At 42.3% G+C, this 20,890-nt stretch overlaps 2 long non-coding RNA genes across 2 annotated transcripts; both read right to left on the bottom strand.

Moving 5' to 3' along the window:
* Window positions 1-3,402: 3,402 nt before the first annotated feature.
* On the bottom strand, window positions 3,403-5,515 carry LOC117594256. The gene is made up of 3 exons (XR_004575610.1): window positions 5,100-5,515; window positions 4,757-4,944; window positions 3,403-3,701 (listed from the first exon to the last, which is right to left on the bottom strand). It is a non-coding gene; the product is annotated as an uncharacterized LOC117594256 (long non-coding RNA).
* A 158-nt stretch (window positions 5,516-5,673) lies between these two features.
* On the bottom strand, window positions 5,674-17,789 carry LOC117594257. The gene is made up of 4 exons (XR_004575611.1): window positions 17,495-17,789; window positions 15,446-15,606; window positions 6,500-6,652; window positions 5,674-5,775 (listed from the first exon to the last, which is right to left on the bottom strand). It is a non-coding gene; the product is annotated as an uncharacterized LOC117594257 (long non-coding RNA).
* Between the last annotated feature and the right edge of the window lie 3,101 nt (window positions 17,790-20,890).

Here is a 20,890-nt window from a genome sequence, read left to right as displayed (position 1 = left end):
AAATATCATATTAACATTTTACTACACTGGGCCATTTTAACACAAAATAAAAATAGGTCAGAAAATAAACAATAACGTTGCTTAATGAGACAGTAAGTAAAAAACTGTAATAATTTAAATGTACATTTCATTCCATAAGATTAACAGGACAACAACATTGTTACCTGCAGGTTCCTACTCAACGACACTAGAAAAATATACAATATAGATACAATACCAATAACAACTGAGAATTTACATCAGTATTTCCACCTGTGGTCTTGTATGGGTGTGTGAGTGAGGGAGTCAGTCACATTTGTATGTTCACTATAAATTAAAGTACATCTATCTCTTATAACATCACTCTTCAGTCTCCTCTTCCTCCCGTCTCCACTTCCTTATTCATTCTATCTTTGGTCATCACACTCTTCTCTCTATCCTTTCTTTCTTCTTCACTCTAATCTTACTCCTCTTCATCACTCTCTTCTCTCTCATCCTCCACTCTGCTGCTCCTCTGTGTCTGGGCTCCAGTCCTCCTGGTCTTCACGGAAGCCTGGTTTCTTCTCCTGGTCTTCAGGTTCACAGTGATCAGAACACAGAACATCCCCAGCAGAGCACAGGCCATCAGTGAAGAGTAAACTCTGTAGAACATGGAGTTGATGCCAAAGGGGTCCCTCTTCAGCAGGATGGTCTTGGTTGAAGAGACACACCGGAAATTATAGTCAGGATTAACACCAAAACACGAGTACTCTCCAATGTCCTTCAGTGTCAGGTTAGAGAGGGCCAGAGTGGAGTGAGACGCATTTATTCTCCCAACCAAATCCTCAGGGAGTGAGGGTTTGAGATCACCATGCTGATCCAAAATGACATCGGCCCCCTGACCAGTGTTTCTGAACCACACCACACGTTCAGTCAGATTAGAGTTACATTTGAGAGCAACCTCCTCTCCCACTGAGAAGAACTCTGTGAAGGGCTTGGAGCTCGGACACACAAACAGTCCATATGATTCTAAAAGTGCATCATATTCCCTACAAGTGTAAGACCCTGTGTGTTGAAGTGTAAGTGATGGGATGACCAGTGAGTAATTTCCTGATACTCTTCCATCTTCCATGTACATCTGGTAGACTTGACCAGTGATGATTTCCTCATACTGGTATGTAGATAGAAATGATGGGAACCTTCCCATTGGTGTTTTCCACCAAATCATTCTCTGAATAGGATCCTTGTTAAAGCAGGGTAGTACAGCCTCATCTCCTACTGAACGATAAATGAACGGCCACTTGTTAGATACAGTCTCCCTCTCACCGTAAACACAACTCTTTCCCTCCAGTACCAGGCATGTGTACACACCCACGTTGTTCTGGGTGAAATTAATGTGTAGAGAGGAGATGTCTTTTTTCTGTGCTGATTGGTCCAATATTAAAGGTTGTAGTTTGCCCCTCGGATTTTTGTAGAACCATTGGACCTCCACATCATCACGGCCAACTGCTCCTCCACACTGAAGTTCTATTTCTTTTGGTACCCGAAGCATTTTTATTAATCTCTTGTCTTTTACTGTACTGCAGACTGAGAGAATGTATTGTTTCTGGTATAAAACCTCCTCATCTGTCCGGCACTCTAGCTTGTACTGACCAGAGTCTGACTGAGTAGCATTGTAGCCCTTCAAAAAGAGTTTATCCTCCTGCTGTTTCAGATCCAGTCGATCCCGTAACCTTCCAGGCAGGGTGAAATTCTCAGGTGAAGAGTTAGAAGTGTTCCACAGAAGGAGATTCTCCTCAGAGGTGGGTCTGAAGATCAAACAGTAGGTCGACCGAATTATTCTGTTGAGAATAAGTAAATTCAAGTCTTGACCTTCTTGTATAATCTCATATTCTGGTTCAGCCTGGTTGGTTTTGATGAAAACAGCCAGTAGAAAGCTCAGCATGGTGACACAATCCATTCTGTTAGAGGGAATCTGACGTGACTATACTGACGTTCTGGTGATGATTTTATCTTGACCAAGTGATGTTCATCTCTTAATTTCCATATTAGTCATCAGTTTCCGTTAAATGTATCCATTAATCTTTTTCCTGCTACAGCTTTTCTGCAGTTTCAAATATAGTGCCAACATATTTAAAATGTCAGCAACTTTAAAACATTATGTTTTGGAAAGTATCATGTAATATATTGGAAAACATCTTAAACTGCTTTTATGGTCAAAAGGCTGATATAAAGTTGAAGTCAGACGTTTACATAAACTTATAATGAAGTTGGCCTCACCTGCTGTATGGAAAGTCTGACCCGTCCTCACCTGCTGTATGAAAGGTCTGACCCAGCCTCACCTGCTGTATGGAAAGTCTGACCCGTCCTCACCTGCTGTATGGAAAGTCTGACCCGTCCTCACCTGCTGTATGGAAAGTCTGACCCGTCCTCACCTGCTGTATGGAAAGTCTGACCCGTCCTCATCTGCTGTATGGAAGGTCTGACCCAGCCTCTCCTGCTGTATGGAAAGTCTGACTCACTTCCTCAAGTTCTGTGACCGATGGTCTGAAAAAAAGAACCATCATTGTGTTTGGACTCAGTCCATTCAAGCAATGTACTAGTGGATAAAACTATGTGTTAATACAATTGCTGCAAAGCACAAATTCATAAACATGATATATGTGTCTTATCCTTTAATGATCAGTGTAACCTCTTTCTGAAAAAGGGACCTCAAGTTGTTTCCCACAAGAGGGTGGAAGATGAAGAGATGATGGGGGTTTGAAACAGCCCAGGAGTTATTAACATGTTGGCCTACAAAACAACCCAGGAGTTATTAACAAGTTGGACTACAAAACAACCCAGGAGTTATTAACATGTTGGACTACAATACAACCCAGGAGTTATTAACATGTTGGCCTACAAAACAACCCAGGAGTTATAAACATGTTGGACTACATAACAACCCAGGAGTTATTAACATGTTTGACTACATAACAATCCAGGAGTTATTAACATGTTGGCCTACAAAACAGTACAGGGGTTATTAATATGTTGGACTACATAACAGTGGAGGTGTTATTAACATGTTTGACTACATAACCGTCCAGGAGATATTAACATGTTGGACTAAATAACTGTCCAGGGGTTATAAATATGTTGGACTACATAACAGTAAAGGGGTAATTAACATGTTGTACTACATTACAGGGCAAATCTGCACTAATGTAAAATAGAACTAGAATAAACCAATGCAGTATAATACACTTTAATCTTCTTGTTCTGAAATATTACAAGATATGTTATCAAAATATATATATATTTTTTTTTTTAAAGCCAAAACATTGTTCAAGCAAGAAATACATTTTAAACATACATTATGAAAGAGATCAACTTGGTCAATTTAATTTATACACGCCATAATAATCAAATTAGATCTGTGACATTTTGCAGATGGTAATACAATTGCTACAAAGCACAAATTCATAAACATGATATATGTGTCTTATCCTTTAATGATCAGTGTAACCTCTTTCTGAGAAAGGCACCTCAAGTTGTTTCCCACACGAGGGTGGAAGATGAAGTGATGATAGGAGTTTGAAACCAAAGACATAATAAAGAGTAGACGCCCCATCGACCGCTACCGCCTACTGGCGCTGACGAGCCGTGGGACCTCCATCTGGGACCGCCATCTTGGACCGCCATCTGGGACCGCCATCTGGGACCGCCATCTGGGACCGGTCAGCCGCTCCACTCAGTGTAATCTGTTTTGGCAGGTGAAATGAGTTGTCAGCGCATTTACTTAATTCATACCTCAGTGAATACCTTACTGATTTACACACGTTTTTTTTTGCTGCAAAGGTCATTCATGTAGCTATGATACAGGACACATGGTTTGGCATATTTTAATATTCATAGTGGGCTTAACAGTTATATTCTGATATATGATATAAAGTGACCAGACGTCCGAGATCAAACCTGGGAACATAATCCCCAAAAAGGATGAAGAACAGGGACATTTCCAGTTTGACTCCCATTCTGATTGAAACACCTAATATGTAAATAGTGGGAGTAAAGTCAGATATATATATATATACTTTCATTTCACAGCCTCCCTCCCAACAGACACACACGGGTCCCAGTACTCAGTCTATAATAGCAGGATGAAATTAAAAGTGACAGTTTTTATTTAAACTGCACATTTACTTTGTTAAAACTCCCTTGAAAAGTCTGCAAACTTAATTAATGCAGCAATTTTCAAAACACAGTAACAAAGTGCTTTACAGAACCCAGAGGGAAAGAGATCAGGGTTAAGACAATCACAAACACAAAGACATAATGTAAAGATAAACTTCACTATACACAATCTTGCAAACCCAGTATAAGGCAAAGGAGACCAACATTTGGATTCCTGGAGACACACTATGAGGCTAGAGTTCATGAAACACAAACAAACAGAGGTATTTACAGACCCACCAACACTTACAGCAGTATTCACATATAATGTGACAGACCACTGTTTCCAGGCAGTTTTAAGCCATTGCTTTCAGTTTCAATGTTAATCTTGTCAGAATGATGACAGATATGACAAATATACTATGTGTGATGAGTAAGGTTAAAGTACAGATATAAAGCTTAGAATTAGTTATGGGATGCCAGAATTTAGGATTAAAAGTCTTGAATTGTCATGGAACCACACAAATGTTCTAAAACCCCAGAAAGAGGACAGTTTTGCAGAGCTTCTTTCTCATGCTCCCTTTCTGCAGTTCAAGAGAGGTGAGTTTGGCAATGTGGTGCAGCCTTATTTTGAGAAACACACCCAATGACAAGAAGTCAGAATGATGGTTGTTGAATGATGGTTGTCGCTGCCAAACTGTCTCCTCAATGTGTTCCCCAAGCAGAAAAACATCCTCCTCTCCAATCTCCTACCCGACAATGTGTGTGACTCTCAACACCTCAGGAGCTTGGTGAAGCTTGGCGGATCACCCTCTCTGCAGCACTCAGCACCTCATTAAAATAACATTTAAAAAAATACATTATATTTATATAGCGCTTTACACAGTGCTCAAAGACACTTTACAAAACAGAGAAAATAAGAACAAAGCAACCTTAATATACAAAGATTAAAATAATTAAAAAAAAACAAGATAATAAAATCAAACCTTCACTGTGACTTGTGATGGAATCACTAGGCCGCCGTTGTTATTTAGGGTTAGAAGGTGGTAGCTCTTGTCAAACGTAGATGGTACAGCATCTCTGACCAAGCTCGCACAGCACACATCACAGGACAGTTTTCGTAGAATCTGCCGGACTACAAACCCTGCTATGTAGACCAGAGCATTTTCCACCAGACCACCAAACCGAGTGGGGAGATAACTGTGGTCACACACAAGGGCCGAAATGTTGGCGAATGGAGATGGGTGCTCTTCAGCAGTTTCAGGAGAGGACATCTCCACAGCAGACAGGGACACAGTGTTATCCTGGGCCGCCACATTGCCTGTCTCACCAGGTGCGACACCACACCGAACCATCAGGCGGCGGAAGATGGCCTGGAACTGGCGTGCCGATGGATTGTTATTCCAGCCGCCTTGTATGGAAAACAGGCACACAATACATATATTATTCACAAGACAAAGATATTCATTAGGTACATTTTCAGAATTAATTGTAATTAAAAGAACACCAACCCTACCTGACGCTCTGATTTAATTAAATAGGAGCTCCAAGTGATCTTGGCTGAACCTGTAGGTGAGCACATACCGCTGAACTTTGAGCAGTTCAGGAATCATCAGCATCAACGTGTCGATATTGATGACAAATCTGATGACCGACAAGTACCTGCAAAAGAAAAAAGTTTTATTACTCTGATCATGGCGAAAAGACACCCCAACAAAGCCCCATGTGATTTTGTTAATACAAAGCAGTAAAGTGAATTTTCCATCACATCCATCAGTAAAGTGTAATCACCCAGTCTTGAGTGCCTATCACAGGGGTGCAAACTCACAGAGAATTAAAATGGTGAACAGCTACCAGGGCAGATAGATAATTAGTTTGCATCCATGTTTTTAGGAATGGGATCAGTTTCTTGTTTAACTTATACAGTATACTTGTAGACAAAGGAACATTTACTTGAGAGGTATCTTACTTTTGTTAGGGTGAATTACATGTTAATAATACACAGTGTTGGGCAAGCTACTTGGAAATTGTAGTGAGCTAAGCTATTAGTTAGTCTGCCTTGAATAAAGCTTCACTACACAGAAGCTACCACCCAGTCAAATGTAAGAAGCTAAGTAACACAAACACAGCAGTAAGCTAGTTCACTACATAGGAAGCTACTTTAAGTTGTGCTAATTTCACATGACTAGAAAAGTGTAGCTTGTGTGGCCAAAGGAGTTACTACTACTGATAAGTTACTTGATCCTTGAAATAGTAAAGCTACCAACAAAATATTAAGTTACTAGCTAAGCTAGTACTGCCCAACAATGATAATACCGTCTTGGTAAAGCAAACAATCTTGGGTCTGGGCATTCATGTGGACATCAATTTGACACGTGCCTCCTACCTAAACAATGTTGCAGACCAGGTGCACCCCTTCATGGTTCTTTCAGCAACGCTTGCAATAGCAACGCAATAAGACGTTCCAGGCAAGTGCATAGACCACTGCACCACTCGGGAGGCCCAACTGGAGTGGTCTTGTAGATTCAGTATTTTGACTCTACAAGAACAACAGCATATTAAGCAGGTGGTCATAATGTTTTGGCTCATCAGTGTTTTAAATGTCACAGTGTTAAATGTTTCTGTGTGTCATAGAATATTATGAGAAATATCATATTAACATTTTACTGCACTGGGCCATTTTAACACATCCAATAAAAATAGGTCAGAAAATAAACAAAAATGTTGCTCAATGAGCCAGTAACTAAAAAACTGTAATACTTTAAATGTATATTTGATTTCATATGATAAACAGGGAAAAAGTCTGACTTACCGCCGGTTCTGTTCGTAATTTTTATGGACAGAATATCTAGGCGCAGCCAGGGGCCGGAGGGTGTCAGGTTTGGGGACCACACAATTTCATCTCTGCTCTTTGCAGATGATGTTGTTGTGTTGGCCCCTTCAAACCAGGACCTTCAGCATGCACTGGGACGGTTTGCAGCCGAGTGTGAAGCTGTGGGGATGAAAATCAGCACCTCCAAATCCGAGGCCATGGTCCTCAGTCGGAAAAGGGTGGCTTGCCCACTTCAGGTTGGTGGAGAGTGCCTGCCTCAAGTGGAGGAGTTTAAGTATCTAGGGGTCTTGTTCACGAGTGAGGGAAGGATGGAACGGGAGATTGACAGACGGATCGGTGCAGCTTCTGCAGTAATGCAGTCGATCTATCGGTCTGTCGTGGTGAAGAAAGAGCTGAGCCGCAAGGCGAAGCTCTCGATTTACCGGTCAATCTACGTTCCTACTCTCACCTATGGTCATGAGCTTTGGGTCATGACCGAAAGGACAAGATCCCGGATACAGGCGGCCGAAATGAGCTTTCTCCGCAGGGTGGCTGGGCGATCCCTTAGAGATAGGGTGAGAAGCTCGGTCACCCGGGAGGAGCTCAGAGTAGAGCCGCTGCTCCTCCACATCGAGAGGGGTCAGCTGAGGTGGCTTGGGCATCTGTTTCGGATTCCTCCAGAATGCCTTCCTGGGAAGGTGTTCCGGTCCTGTCCCACCGGGAGGAGATCCCGGGGAAGACCTAGGACACGCTGGAGGGACTATGTCTCCCGGCTGGCCTGGGAACGCCTCGGTGTCCCCCCGGAAGAGCTAGAGGAAGTGTCTGGGGAGAGGGAAGTCTGGGCATCCCTGCTTAGACTGCTGCCCCCGCGACCCGGCCCCGGATAAGCGGAAGTAGATGGATGGATGGATGATAAACAGGACAACAACATTGTTACCTGCAGGTTCCTACTCAACGACACTAGAAAAATATACAAAATAGATACAATACCAATAACAACTGAGAATTTACATCAGTATTTCCACCTGTGGGTTTGTATGGGTGTGTGAGTGAGGGAGTCAGTCCATGTGTTTGTGTGGGTGTGTGAATGAGGGAGTCAGTCACACTTGTATGTTCACTATAAATGAAAGTACATCTATCTCTTATAACATCACTCTTCTGTCTCCTCTTCCTCCCGTCTCCACTTCCTTATTCATGCTATCTTTTGTCAACACACTCTTCTCTCTATCCTTTCTTTCTTCTTCACTCTAATCTTACTCCTCTTATTCACTCTCTTCTCTCTCATCCTCTACTCTGTTGCTCCTCTGTGTCTGGGCTGCAGTCCTCCTGGTCTTCAGGGAGACCTGGTTTCTTCTCCTGGTCTTCAGGTTCACATTGATCAGAACACAGACCATCCCCAACAGAGCACAGGCCATCAGTGAAGAGTAAACTCTGTAAAATGTGGAGTTGATGCCAAAGGGGTCCCTCTTCAGCAGAATGGTCTTGGTTGAAGAGGAACACTTGAAAGTAGATTTAGGATTAACACCAAAACACCAGTACTCTCCAATGTCCTTCAGTGTCAGGTTAGAGAGGACCAGAGTGGTGTTAGACACTTTTATTCTCCCAAACAAATCCTCAGGGAGTGATGGTATCATACCCATATACTGATCCAGAATGACATCGTCTCCCTGACCAGTGTTTCTGAACCACACCACACGTTCAGTCAGATTAGAGTTACATTTGAGAGCAACCTCCTCTCCCACTGAGAAGAACTCTGTGAGGGGCTCGGAGCTCGGACAAACCTGCAGTCTATGTGATTCTATATATGTATCATCTTTAACAAGACAAGTGTAAATCCCTTTGTGTTCAAGTGTAAGTGATGGGATGACCAGTGAGTAATTCCCTGATATTCTTCCATCTTCCATGAACATCTGGTTGACTTGACCATTCATGTTTCTCTCAGACTGGTTCATAGATGGGGATGATTGGATTCTTCCCATAGGTGTCCACCACCACATCTCTGTCTGATTAGGATCCTTGTTAAAGCAGGGTAGTACAGCCTCATCTCCTACTGAACCATAAATGAACGGCCACTTGTTAGATACAATCACTGTCTCACTGTAAACACACATTGTTCCCTCCAGTACCAGGCATGTGTACTCACCCAAGTTGTTCTGGGTTAAATTAATGTGTAGAGAGGAGATGTCTATTTTCTGTGCATATTGGTCCAATATAAAACGTATTAGTTTTCCCTCCAGTGTTTGGTAGATCCATTGGACCTCCACATCATCACGGCTAACTGCTTCTCCACACTGAAGTTTTATTTGTTTTGGATCCCAATGCACTTTTATTAATCTAATGTCTTTTACTGTACTGCAGACTGAGAGGATGTATTGTTTCTGGTATGAAACCTTCTCATCTGTCCGGCACTCAACCTTGTACTGACCAGAGTCTGACTGAGTAACATTGTAGATTGTAAAACATGTCCATTCCAGATGCAGTCGATCCCGTAACCCTCCAGGCAGGGTGAAATTCTCAGGTGAAGAGTTAGAAGTGTTCCACAAGAGGAAGTTTTCATCAGAGGTGGATCTGAATATCAGACAGTAGGTTTTTCTGTTGAAAAAAAGATTCAAGTCTTGACCTTCTTGTTTAATGTAATATTCTTGTCCAGCCTGGTTGGTTGTGATGAGAACAGCCAGTAGAAAGCTCAGCATGGTGACACAATCCATTCTATTAGAGGGAATCTGTCTGACTGCTGGTTAAACACTTAGTCTCTGTCTCAGTGGTTCAGTAGTTGTGGATCATTAAAGACATTCAAGACCCTGGCTTTATATCTCTTCCCTGTCACTTATCTGACAGTTTGACGTGACTATACTGATGTCCTGATGATGATCTGTTGTTGACCTGGTGATGTTCAGCTCTGTTTTTACATGTCTAGTCATCAGTTTCTGTTATTCTTATCCATCCCTCTTTATTTCCCGCTACAGGTTTCGCTTTCGTTTTAATTATAGTGCCTACAAATGTAATCTTCCAGCAACATTAAAAACATTATGTTTTGGAAAGCTGCATGTGATATTTAGGAACAAATCTTAATAACCTTTTATGGTCAACAGGCTGATATACAGTTGAATTTGAAACTTTACATACACTTCGGTTGAAGTCATTAAAACACACTTTTCAACCCTTCCACAAGTTTCATGTTAAACCCAGTTTAGAATTGTTCTACACCTATGCACTCTCATGTAATTTCATAACATTATTTTTTAATAGATTTATCGCATATCAACAAAAGAAAAAAAAACACTCAAGTGTGTGTAAAATACCAGACTTCTGAAGAACCATCTCCAGATCCTCACGTGTAATTTTAGGCCTACAATATTATTTGGCTCATAGCATAATAGTGGCATACAATTTACAATATAAACAATTAAATCTGGTAAGGAGGTAAGGAGGAAAGGAGGATTTGAGGAGGAGGTAGAGGAGAAAGGGGGTAGATAACAGAAGGAGGTGGGAGGAAAGATAGGAGTAGGTAATAATAATACAGATTATTATTATTCATTTAGTCCATCCTGGATTATTAACTGGACATACTAATCTGAGTGTGTTGATACTTGTTTGTCTGTTTTGTTTACTGATATGACTATACATCTACCAAAGAGAACAATATGTTTTAGCAAGTGTACTTTCTCTTTGAAAATGCATTGAATTGTGGTTAATACTTGTCTATTTCAATGGATAGTAAGAGAGATGTCTATTAGTTCATAATTCACAGTATTATTACAATAATCTTGAAAATGCTATTTACATGAGTTGTAACTTTATTTGTTGTTTCGTGAAATGGTTTGAAATGATTGTCAAACAATTAAAATAAAAAATTGCATGATCTTCTGTAGTTAATCGATTTTAGAATGATCAAATATGGGCCTAAATACAGAATCGGGAAGTAGGATTGACATACACCCATCAGCCATAACATTATGACCACTGACAGGTGAAGTGAATAACACTGATACACCCATCAGCCATAACATTATGACCACTGACAGGTGAAGTGAATAACACTGATACACTGATCAGCCATAACATTATGACCACTGACAGGTGAAGTGAATTACACTGATACACCCATCAGCCATAACAATATGACCACTGACAGGTGAAGTGAATAACACTGATACACCCATCAGCCATAACATTGATACACCCATCAGCCATAACATTATGACCCCTGACAGGTGAAGTGAATAACACTGATACACCCATCAGCCATAACATTATGACCACTGACAGGTGAAGTGAATAACACTGATACACCCATCAGCCATAACATTATGACCACTGACAGGTGAAGTGAATAACACTGATACACTGATCAGCCATAACATTATGACCACTGACAGGTGAAGTGAATAACACTGATACACCCATCAGCCATAACATTATGACCACTGACAGGTGAAGTGAATAACACTGATACACCCATCAGCCATAACATTGATACACCCATCAGCCATAACATTATGACCCCTGACAGGTGAAGTGAATAACACTGATACACCCATCAGCCATAACATTATGACCACTGACAGGTGAAGTGAATAACACTGATACACCCATCAGCCATAACATTATGACCACTGACAGGTGAAGTGAATAACACTGATACACCCATCAGCCATAACATTATGACCACTGACAGGTGAAGTGAATAACACTGATACACTGATCAGCCATAACATTATGACCACTGACAGGTGAAGTGAATAACACTGATACACCCATCAGCCATAACATTATGACCACTGACAGGTGAAGTGAATAAACACTGATACACCCATCAGCCATAACATTATGACCACTGACAGGTGAAGTGAATAACACTGATACACCCATCAGCCATAACATTGATACACCCATCAGCCATAACATTATGACCCCTGACAGGTGAAGTGAATAACACTGATACACCCATCAGCCATAACATTATGACCACTGACAGGTGAAGTGAATAACACTGATACACCCATCAGCCATAACATTATGACCACTGACAGATGAAGTGAATAACACTGATACACCCATCAGCCATAACATTATGACCACTGACAGGTGAAGTGAATAACACTGATACACTGATCAGCCATAACATTATGACCACTGACAGGTGAAGTGAATAATACTGATACACCCATCAGCCATAACATTATGACCACTGACAGGTGAAGTGAATAACACTGATACACCCATCAGCCATAACATTATGACCACTGACAGGTGAAGTGAATAATACTGATACACCCATCAGCCATAACATTATGACCACTGACAGGTGAAGTGAATAACACTGATACACCCATCAGCCATAACAATGACCGTAAGCATACTTCCAAAGTTGTGGCAAAATGGCTTAAGGCATAAGAAGTGGCAATCACTCCTAGAGAAAATGTGTGGGCAGATCTGAAAAAGCGTGTGCGAGCAAGGAGGTCTACGCCTTCAGTTGTGTCAGGAGGAACGAGACAAAATGCACCCAAGTTATTGTGGAAAGCTTGTGGAAGGCTACCTGAAACATTTGACCCAAGACAAACATATTAAAGGCAATGCTACTAAATTCTAATTGAGTGTATGTAAACTTCAGACCCACTGGGAATGTGATAAAATAAATAAAAGCTGAAATGAATCATTCTCTCTACTATTATTCCGACATTTCACATTCTTAAAATAAAGTGGTGATCCTAACTGACCTAAAACAATAAATTTTTACATACATACATCTACTTCCACTTCATCCGGGGCCGGGTCGCGGGTGCAGCAGTCTAAGCAGAGATGCCCAGACTTCCCTCTCCCCAGACACTTCCTCCAGCTCTTCCGGGGGGACACCGAGGCGTTCCCAGGCCAGCCGGGAGACATAGTCCCTCCAGCGTGTCCTAGGTCTTCCCCGGGGTCTCCTCCCGGTGGTACGGGACCGGAACACCTTCCCTGGAAGGCGTTCCGGAGGCATCCGAAACAGATGCCCAAGCCACCTCAGCTGACCCCTCTCGATGTGGAGGAGCAGCGGCTCCACTCTGAGCTCCGCCCGGGTGACCGAGCTTCTCACCCTATCTCTAAGGGATCGCCCAGCCACCCTGCGGAGAAAGCTCATTTCGGCCGCCTGTATCCGGGATCTTGTACTTTCGGTCATGACCCAAAGCTCATGACCATAGGTGAGAGTAGAAACGTAGATTGACCGGTAGATATCACCACGACAGACCGATACATCGACCGCATTACTGCAGAAGCTGCACCGATCCGTCTGTCAATCTCCCGTTCCATCCTTCCCTCACTCGTGAACAAGACCCCTAGATACTTAAACTCCTCCACTTAAGGCAGGCACTCTCCACCAACCTGAAGTGGGCAAGCCACCCTTTTCCGACTGAGGACCATGGCCTCGGATTTGGAGGTACTGATTCTCATCCCCACAGCTTCACACTCGGCTGCAAACCGTCCCAGTGCATGCTGAAGGTCCTGGTTTGAAGGGGCCAACACGACAACATCATCCGCAAAGAGCAGAGACGAAATCGTGTGGTCCCCAAACCTGACACCATCCGGCCCCTGGCTGCGCCTAGAAATTCTGTCCATAAAAATTATGAACAGAACCGGCGACAAAGGGCAGCCCTGTCCAAAATGTCCAACATGCACCAACAATATATTTTTACTAGGAGTAAATGTCAGGAATTGTGAAACACTGAGTTTAAATGTATTTGGCTAAGGTATATGTAGAGTTCAGACTTTGAAGGATTTGAAGGATTACTCTCTTCTAAGACGTCACTAAATGATCACAGATGCCTCTCCTTAATTCAACTTGACTCCATTATATCTACTGTAGTCTGTCATATAACCACTTCCTATTCAGAGGATATGGCCCCTGAATGCAGAAAAAGGCTAAAGTAGGGTAAGGTTCACTGTTGTTTTTTTAGTTGATCTCTGTGATGGATTTTGTAGAAACATGTTACAATGTGCGTTTCCCATGTGTGTCACGAGCATGTCAATGCTGCCCTGTGATTAGATGCTGAATTTCTGTTCAGTGAACCTGATAAGGATTTTGCAGGTTTTATCACTGTGTATGCCAAGCAGTCTAACACAGCAGGAAGCACCATAAGATAAAAACATATTTCTGATACTGTGGACCGTCTTCACCTGCTGTATGAAAAGTCTGACCCAGCCTCACCTGCTGTATGGAAAGTCTGACCCAGCCTCACCTGCTATATGAAAAGTCTGACTCACTTCCTCAAGTTCTGTGACCAATGGTCTGAGAAAAAGAACCATCATTGTGTTTGTACTCAGTCCATTCAAGCAATGTACTAGTGGATAAAATTATGTGGTAATACAATTTGCTGCAAAGCACAAATTCATAAACATGATATATGTGTCTTATCCTTTAATGATCAGTGTAACCTCTTTCTGAGAAAGGGACCTCAAGTTGTTTCCCACAAGAGGGAGGAAGATGAAGAGATTATAGGGGTTTGAAACAGCCCAGGAGTTATTAACATGATGGTCTCCCTGTCTTTATTACACATCTCCTTCACAAGAGCTGTTAAGGTGGGACAGTCTTATGGAAACTCCATATCAATAACAGTTGAATTTGGTGATTAAATGTCAGTTCATTTTGGCAGATATATAAGCATTTTCTAAACACATAACAGGTTTGACTACTTCCATGTTTAAACTTCTTACTTTTTGTTTTACTTTCTGGAGGCAATGTGGTTTAGAGTCCACAGATATTGACATTTGTGATAGGTTGATTAACAAAATGAAGAACCAGAAAGTGGCTTTGCTTTTTATTTCACTTTTTAGTTGGTTTGTAGGTGTTCAGTTTATGGTGTTTTTAAACAGAGGGTGTTTATTAAACGAAAGGAGTATAAGTTGCATGGAAATGAAAAAACTGTGAAACAGCAAATAGAGATCTTGTTAATTTAAAATGTACTCTAATAAATGTAATGTTTTCTGCCTTATAAAGCTCTGGATAAAATGAAGAGCACCTTTTTCTTTCCTTTACAAATGAGTCCAAAAGGACGGTTTTGGGTGAGAAAATGAAAGCTTAAAATGAAGAGACCACTGCAAATGGAACACTTCTGTTCCTCACTCAAAACGATCCTTTTCAACCATTTTGGAAAGGAAAGAAAAAGGTGCAGTGGTCTCTTTATTTTATCCAGAGCTGTATTTTCTGTTGTTAGCAAAAATATATTTAATATTTCAAATAATAACAACAGGAACATTTATCCACTTTCAATTAAAGTCCTAACAGAGAGGAAAAAATATGTATTAAAAACTACACCCCAACATGTTTCAGTGATCATTAATATTATATAATCAACATTGGTTGCCACCACTAGACATAATCATACACTCATGAGACAAAACATTATGTCCCCTCACCAGTGAAGGACATAACCTTGATCATCTCCTAACAAGGGCACATGTCAAGGTCTGGGTAGATTAGATGGTAAGCAAACAATCTTGGGTCTGGGCATTCATGTGGACATCAATTTGACACGTGCCACCTACCTAAACAATGTTGCAGACCAGGTGCACCCCTTCATGGTTCTTTCAGCAACGCTTGCAATAGCAACGCAATAAGACGTTCCAGGCAAGTGCATAGACCACTGCACCACTCGGGAGGCCCAACTGGAGTGGTCTTGTAGATTCAGTGCTTTGGCGGGTTGGTGCTGTTTTGGCAGGAGGAACAACAGCATATTAAGCAGGTGGTCATAATGTTTTGGCTCATCAGTGTTTTAAATGTCACAGTGTTAAATGTTTCAGTGTGTCATAGAATATTATGAGAAATATCATATTAACATTTTACTGAACTGGGCCATTTTAACACAAAATAAAAAAAAGTCAGAAAATAAACAATAACCTTGCTTTATGAGCCAGTAAGTAAAAAACTGTAATACTTTGAATGTACATTTCATTTCATAAGATAAACAGGACAACAACATTGTTACCTGCAGGTTCCTACTCAACGACACTAGAAAAATATACAAAATAGATACAATACCAATAACAACTGAGAATTTACATCAGTATTTACACCTGTGGGTTTGTATGGGTGTGTGAGTGAGGGAGTCAGTCACATTTGTATGTTCACTATAAATTAAAGTACATCTATCTCTTATAACATCACTCTTCAGTCTCCTCTTCCTACCGTCTCCACTTCCTTATTCATTCTATCTTTTGTCATCACACTCTTCTCTCTAATCTTACTCCTCCTCATCACTCTCTTCTCTCTCCTCCTCTACTCTGCTGCTCCTCTGTGTCTGGGCTGCAGTCCTCCTGGTCTTCACGGAAGCCTGGTTTCTTCTACTGGTCTTCAGGTTCACAGTGATCAGAACACAGAACATCCCAAGCAGAGCACAGGCCATCAGTGAAGAGTAAACTCTGTAGAATGTGGAATTGATGCCAAAGGGGTCCCTCTTCAGCAGGATGGTCTTGGTTGAAGATAAACACTTGAATCTATAGTCAAGATTAACACCAAAACACCAGTACTCTCCAAAGTCCTTCAGTGTTAGGTTAGAGAGGACCAGAGTGGATTGAGACACTTTTATTCTCCCAACCAAATCCTCAGGGAGTGATAGTATGATATCCATATACTGATCCAGAATGACATCGGCCCCCTGACCAGTGTTTCTGAACCACACCACATATTCAGTCGGAACAGAGTTACATTTGAGAGCAACCTCCTCTCCCACTGAGAAGAACTCTGTGAGGGGCTCGGAGCTCGGACACACAACCAGTCCATATGATTCAATATCTGCATTGTCTTTAACAAGACAAATGTAAGACCCTGTGTGTTGAAGTGTAAGTGTTTTGATGACCAGTGAGTAATTTCCTGATATTCCATCTTCCATGTACATCTGGTTGACTTGACCAGTGATGTTTCTCTCAGACTGGTTTATAGATGGAGATGGTTGGATTCTTCCCATAGGTGTTATCCACCATATCTCTGTCTCATTAGGATCCTTGTTAAAGCAGGGTAGTACAGCCTCATCTCCTACTGAACCATGATTGAACAGCCACTTGTTAGATGCTGATTGGTCCAATAATAAACGTTGTAGTTTGCCCCAATGTGTTTGGTAGAACCATTGGACCTCCACATCATCAAGGCCAAATGCTCCTCCACACTGAAGTTCTATTTCTCTTTGATCCGGATGCACTTTCATTGTTCTCGTGTAGTCTTTTACTTATCAATATTTACCTACAATTGCTGCAAATATAGCTGCTGCTGTCTGTCCCGCTTAAACTCATTCAAACTGGTTGACAGCGCAGCTGTTTGGAACTATTGAGAGCTACATAAACCACGTGACTGCGTGGCGGCGAGATCACAGTGTGTCGCAACTCTCTTTTTCAACGGCTCTGGTCACGGACTAGCGCTGAAAACCAATCAAATGAGCTACTCGACAAAAGTGCATTATTGTTACTTAGCAACAGCATTCTTTGACAAAAGCCATCCACCCCGCCACTTTGAAAAAGTACCCACCATTGGAGCTTATTACCCACCCTGAAGGCTAACGTTACCACATTGTTAATCTAGCATTAGTAATCATATAAACTTACCCTTGATGAGGTGAGTGGTTCCTGGCGGTGGCAGAATCAGGGAACATGCCTGCCACACTCGCAGTGAAGTCACAAAACGCAAAAGGAAAATGTTTCTGTGCTACCAACATTGCCATCTTGAGTTCAGCTTGCGTCACGCCTCTGTCTGTCCTTTCATGATGAAATCGCCTGCGTGCCCTAAGCTTGTGTGCCTCTTCTGCGCGATGGTGCCGCTGTGTTTTAATGTGCTGGGTCATTTTTACCGCCGTGTGCTACATTCAAATCAATGGGACAAACCTTACAAAAAGCGTGGAGGTTGTCGATATGAGATGCATGTAAAGTTTTGCGTCCAACACTGTTGACATTTACAGCTATATTTTGATTTCTTGCGGGAACACCGCCTTCACCTGCCATTATTATCACTCGAAATCAAATGAGCAACTGTGTTACAGGTTGCCAGGTTGATATGAGAAACGTGTTAAAAATTGTATGGTGTGTCGATTGTGTGAATATGATGCTTTTCATACAAGGTCTGACAACTGTTAGTCAAACATATTGGTCCTATTATTTATAAAGGAGTTTGGGCCATGCAAATTACGTGAGTTTACCGGGAGAAATAACAAACCGGGAGGGTTCCGGGAGATAGGGCTAAAACACATATGAAACCCGGGAAAAAGGGGTGTGTTGGCAGGTATGGAAGTGAGACTGGTACAACGGGTTTACCGGACAGGTGTCTAAAGATCCCGTCCTTACCAGCTGCACAGCCGCTGTCACCCAGGTTTGTTTGTCAGCCTCGGCGACAGAGGTCTGCAGGTGATGGATATGGTCAACAGTGTAACGTGGACACAGATTGACATGTTTAGTAGCAGAACAAGTTAAAGCGGAAATAAGAGTAATCTGAACAACCTTCTTCGTCCCTTTGTCTGCCATGGAGTTACCTACGGACACACAGGCTTGGACTAGTTGCATTAAATAGCAAATTAACCTTTTTCCTATAATACCCCAAAAATAAATATTAGCCTTCGTTTATCATAAAACTACAAATATGTTTAAATATATATATATTTTTTATCTGTGTCTGGGGGAAAATCGCTAGTGTGCTGTATTGATCAAAAAGTTGATTTATTTCAGTAATTCCATTCAAAAAGTGAAAGAGGAAGATGCGATACGCCAGACCCAACAATGCAGAAGAGCTGAAGGCCACTATCAGCAACCTGGGCTCTCATAACACCTGAGCAGTGCCACAGACTGATCGACTCCATGCCACGCCGCATTGCTGCAGTAATTCAGGCAAAAGGAGCCCCAACTAAGTATTGAGTGCTGTACATGCTCATACTTTTCATGTTCATACTTTTCAGTTGGCCAACATTTCTAAAAATCCTTTTTTGTATTGGTCTTAAGTAATATTTTAATTTTCAGAGATACTGAATTTGGGATTTTCATTAGTTGTCAGTTATAATCATCACAATTAAAAGAAATTAACATTTGAAATATATCAGTCTGTGTGTAATGAATGAATGTATTATAGTTAAAAAAGTTTCACTTTTTGAATGGAATTACTGAAATAAATCAACTTTTTGATGATATTCTAATTATATGACCAGCACCTGTATGTGTTTGTCGTTTATTCTGAACCTCCTTCAAATAGCCACCAGGTGGTGCCAAAGATGAATAGAGAGTCCTTATGTAATTTAAATGTCCGGCTAAACCATTACAGGCCCAAATATTTATAATCATTTGTAACACACACCTTTTGCTATAATTTTCATCAGAACACAGGTCATAACATACAAAAATAGAGAACACAAGTGTAGTGGTGCGATAATAAGGAACGCAACCCAATCATCCGTTGTATTGAGCTCATTCTCATTCACACCCACATCCAGTCCCCAACCTCGCACACACACAACTTTGGCTCACTCGCTCACACACATACACCCATTCAAGGTCAACCATTCATATTTCTGTTTACAGTGTAGAGCCCCCTCATCTAAAGCTCTTGGGTATCCTCACCTAAAGCTCTTGGGTATAACAGATTTGAATTATTTAAATGTTCTCTAATTTAGGACCATCCTTGGCTTGGGTTCATCAACCACTACTATTGCAACCCACCAAGGGGAGTAATGTGACCCAAAAGGGTTTGTGTCACACACCTATCTTATCACATGCATTAGTTAATAACCTGTCAGCTCCCTCACGTATAAGTTCTTGAGTGTCTCAAATTAGTTATTACCTCACATACAGATTTTGCAGGATTTACAACTTACAAAGCATGTAGAGGTCTGTCATTTCTATCATAGGTACACTTCAAATGTCGCATCGCATCATCTTCCGCTTAATCCGGGGCCGGGTCGCGGGGGCAGCAGTCTAAGCAGGGATGCCCAGACTTCCCTCTCCCCAGACACTTCCTCCAGCTCTTCCGGGGGGACACCGAGGCGTTCCCAGGCCAGCCGGGAGACATAGTCCCTCCAGCGTGTCCTAGGTCTTCCCCGGGGTCTCTTCCCGGTGGGACGGGACCGGAACACCTTCCCAGGAAGGCGTTCCGGAGGCATCCGAAACAGATGCCCAAGCCACCTCAGCTGACCCCTCTCGATGTGGAGGAGCAGCGGCTCTACTCTGAGCTCCTCCCGGGTGACCGAGCTTCTCACCCTATCTCTAAGGGATCGCCCAGCCACCCTGCGGAGAAAGCTCATTTCGGCCGCCTGTATCCGGGATCTTGTCCTTTCGGTCATGACCCAAAGCTCATGACCATAGGTGAGAGTAGGAACGTAGATTGACCGGTAAATCGAGAGCTTCGCCTTGCGGCTCAGCTCTTTCTTCACCACGACAGACCGATACATCGACCGCATTACTGCAGAAGCTGCACCGATCCGTCTGTCAATCTCCCGTTCCATCCTTCCCTCACTCGTGAACAGGACCCCTAGATACTTAAACTCCTCCACTTGAGGCAGGCACTCTCCACCAACCTGAAGTGGGCAAGCCACCCTTTTCCGACTGAGGACCATGGCCTCGGATTTGGAGGTACTGATTTTCATCCCCACCGCTTCACACTCGGCTGCAAACCGTCCAAGTGCATGCTGAAGGTCCTGGCTTGAAGGGGCCAACACGACAACATCATCCGCAAAGAGCAGAGACGAAATCGTGTGGTCCCCAAACCTGACACCCTCTGGCCCCTGGCTGCGCCTAGAAATTCTGTCCATAAAAATTACGAACAGAACCGGTGACAATGGGCAGCCCTGCCGGAGTCCAACATGCACAGGGAACAAGTCTGACTTACTGCCGGCAATGCGGACCAAGCTCCTGCTTCGGTCGTACAGGGACCTGACAGCCCTTAGCAAAGGACCCAGGACCCCATATTCCCGAAGCACTCTCCACAGGATGCCGCGAGGGACACAGTCGAATGCCTTCTCCAAATCC

The sequence above is a fragment of the Esox lucius genome, chromosome 3 (assembly GCF_011004845.1).
Source record: "Esox lucius isolate fEsoLuc1 chromosome 3, fEsoLuc1.pri, whole genome shotgun sequence".
Lineage (NCBI taxonomy): Eukaryota > Metazoa > Chordata > Actinopteri > Esociformes > Esocidae > Esox > Esox lucius.
The sequence above is the reverse complement of the archived record's forward strand: the minus strand, read 5'-3'. Positions and strand labels throughout refer to the sequence as shown.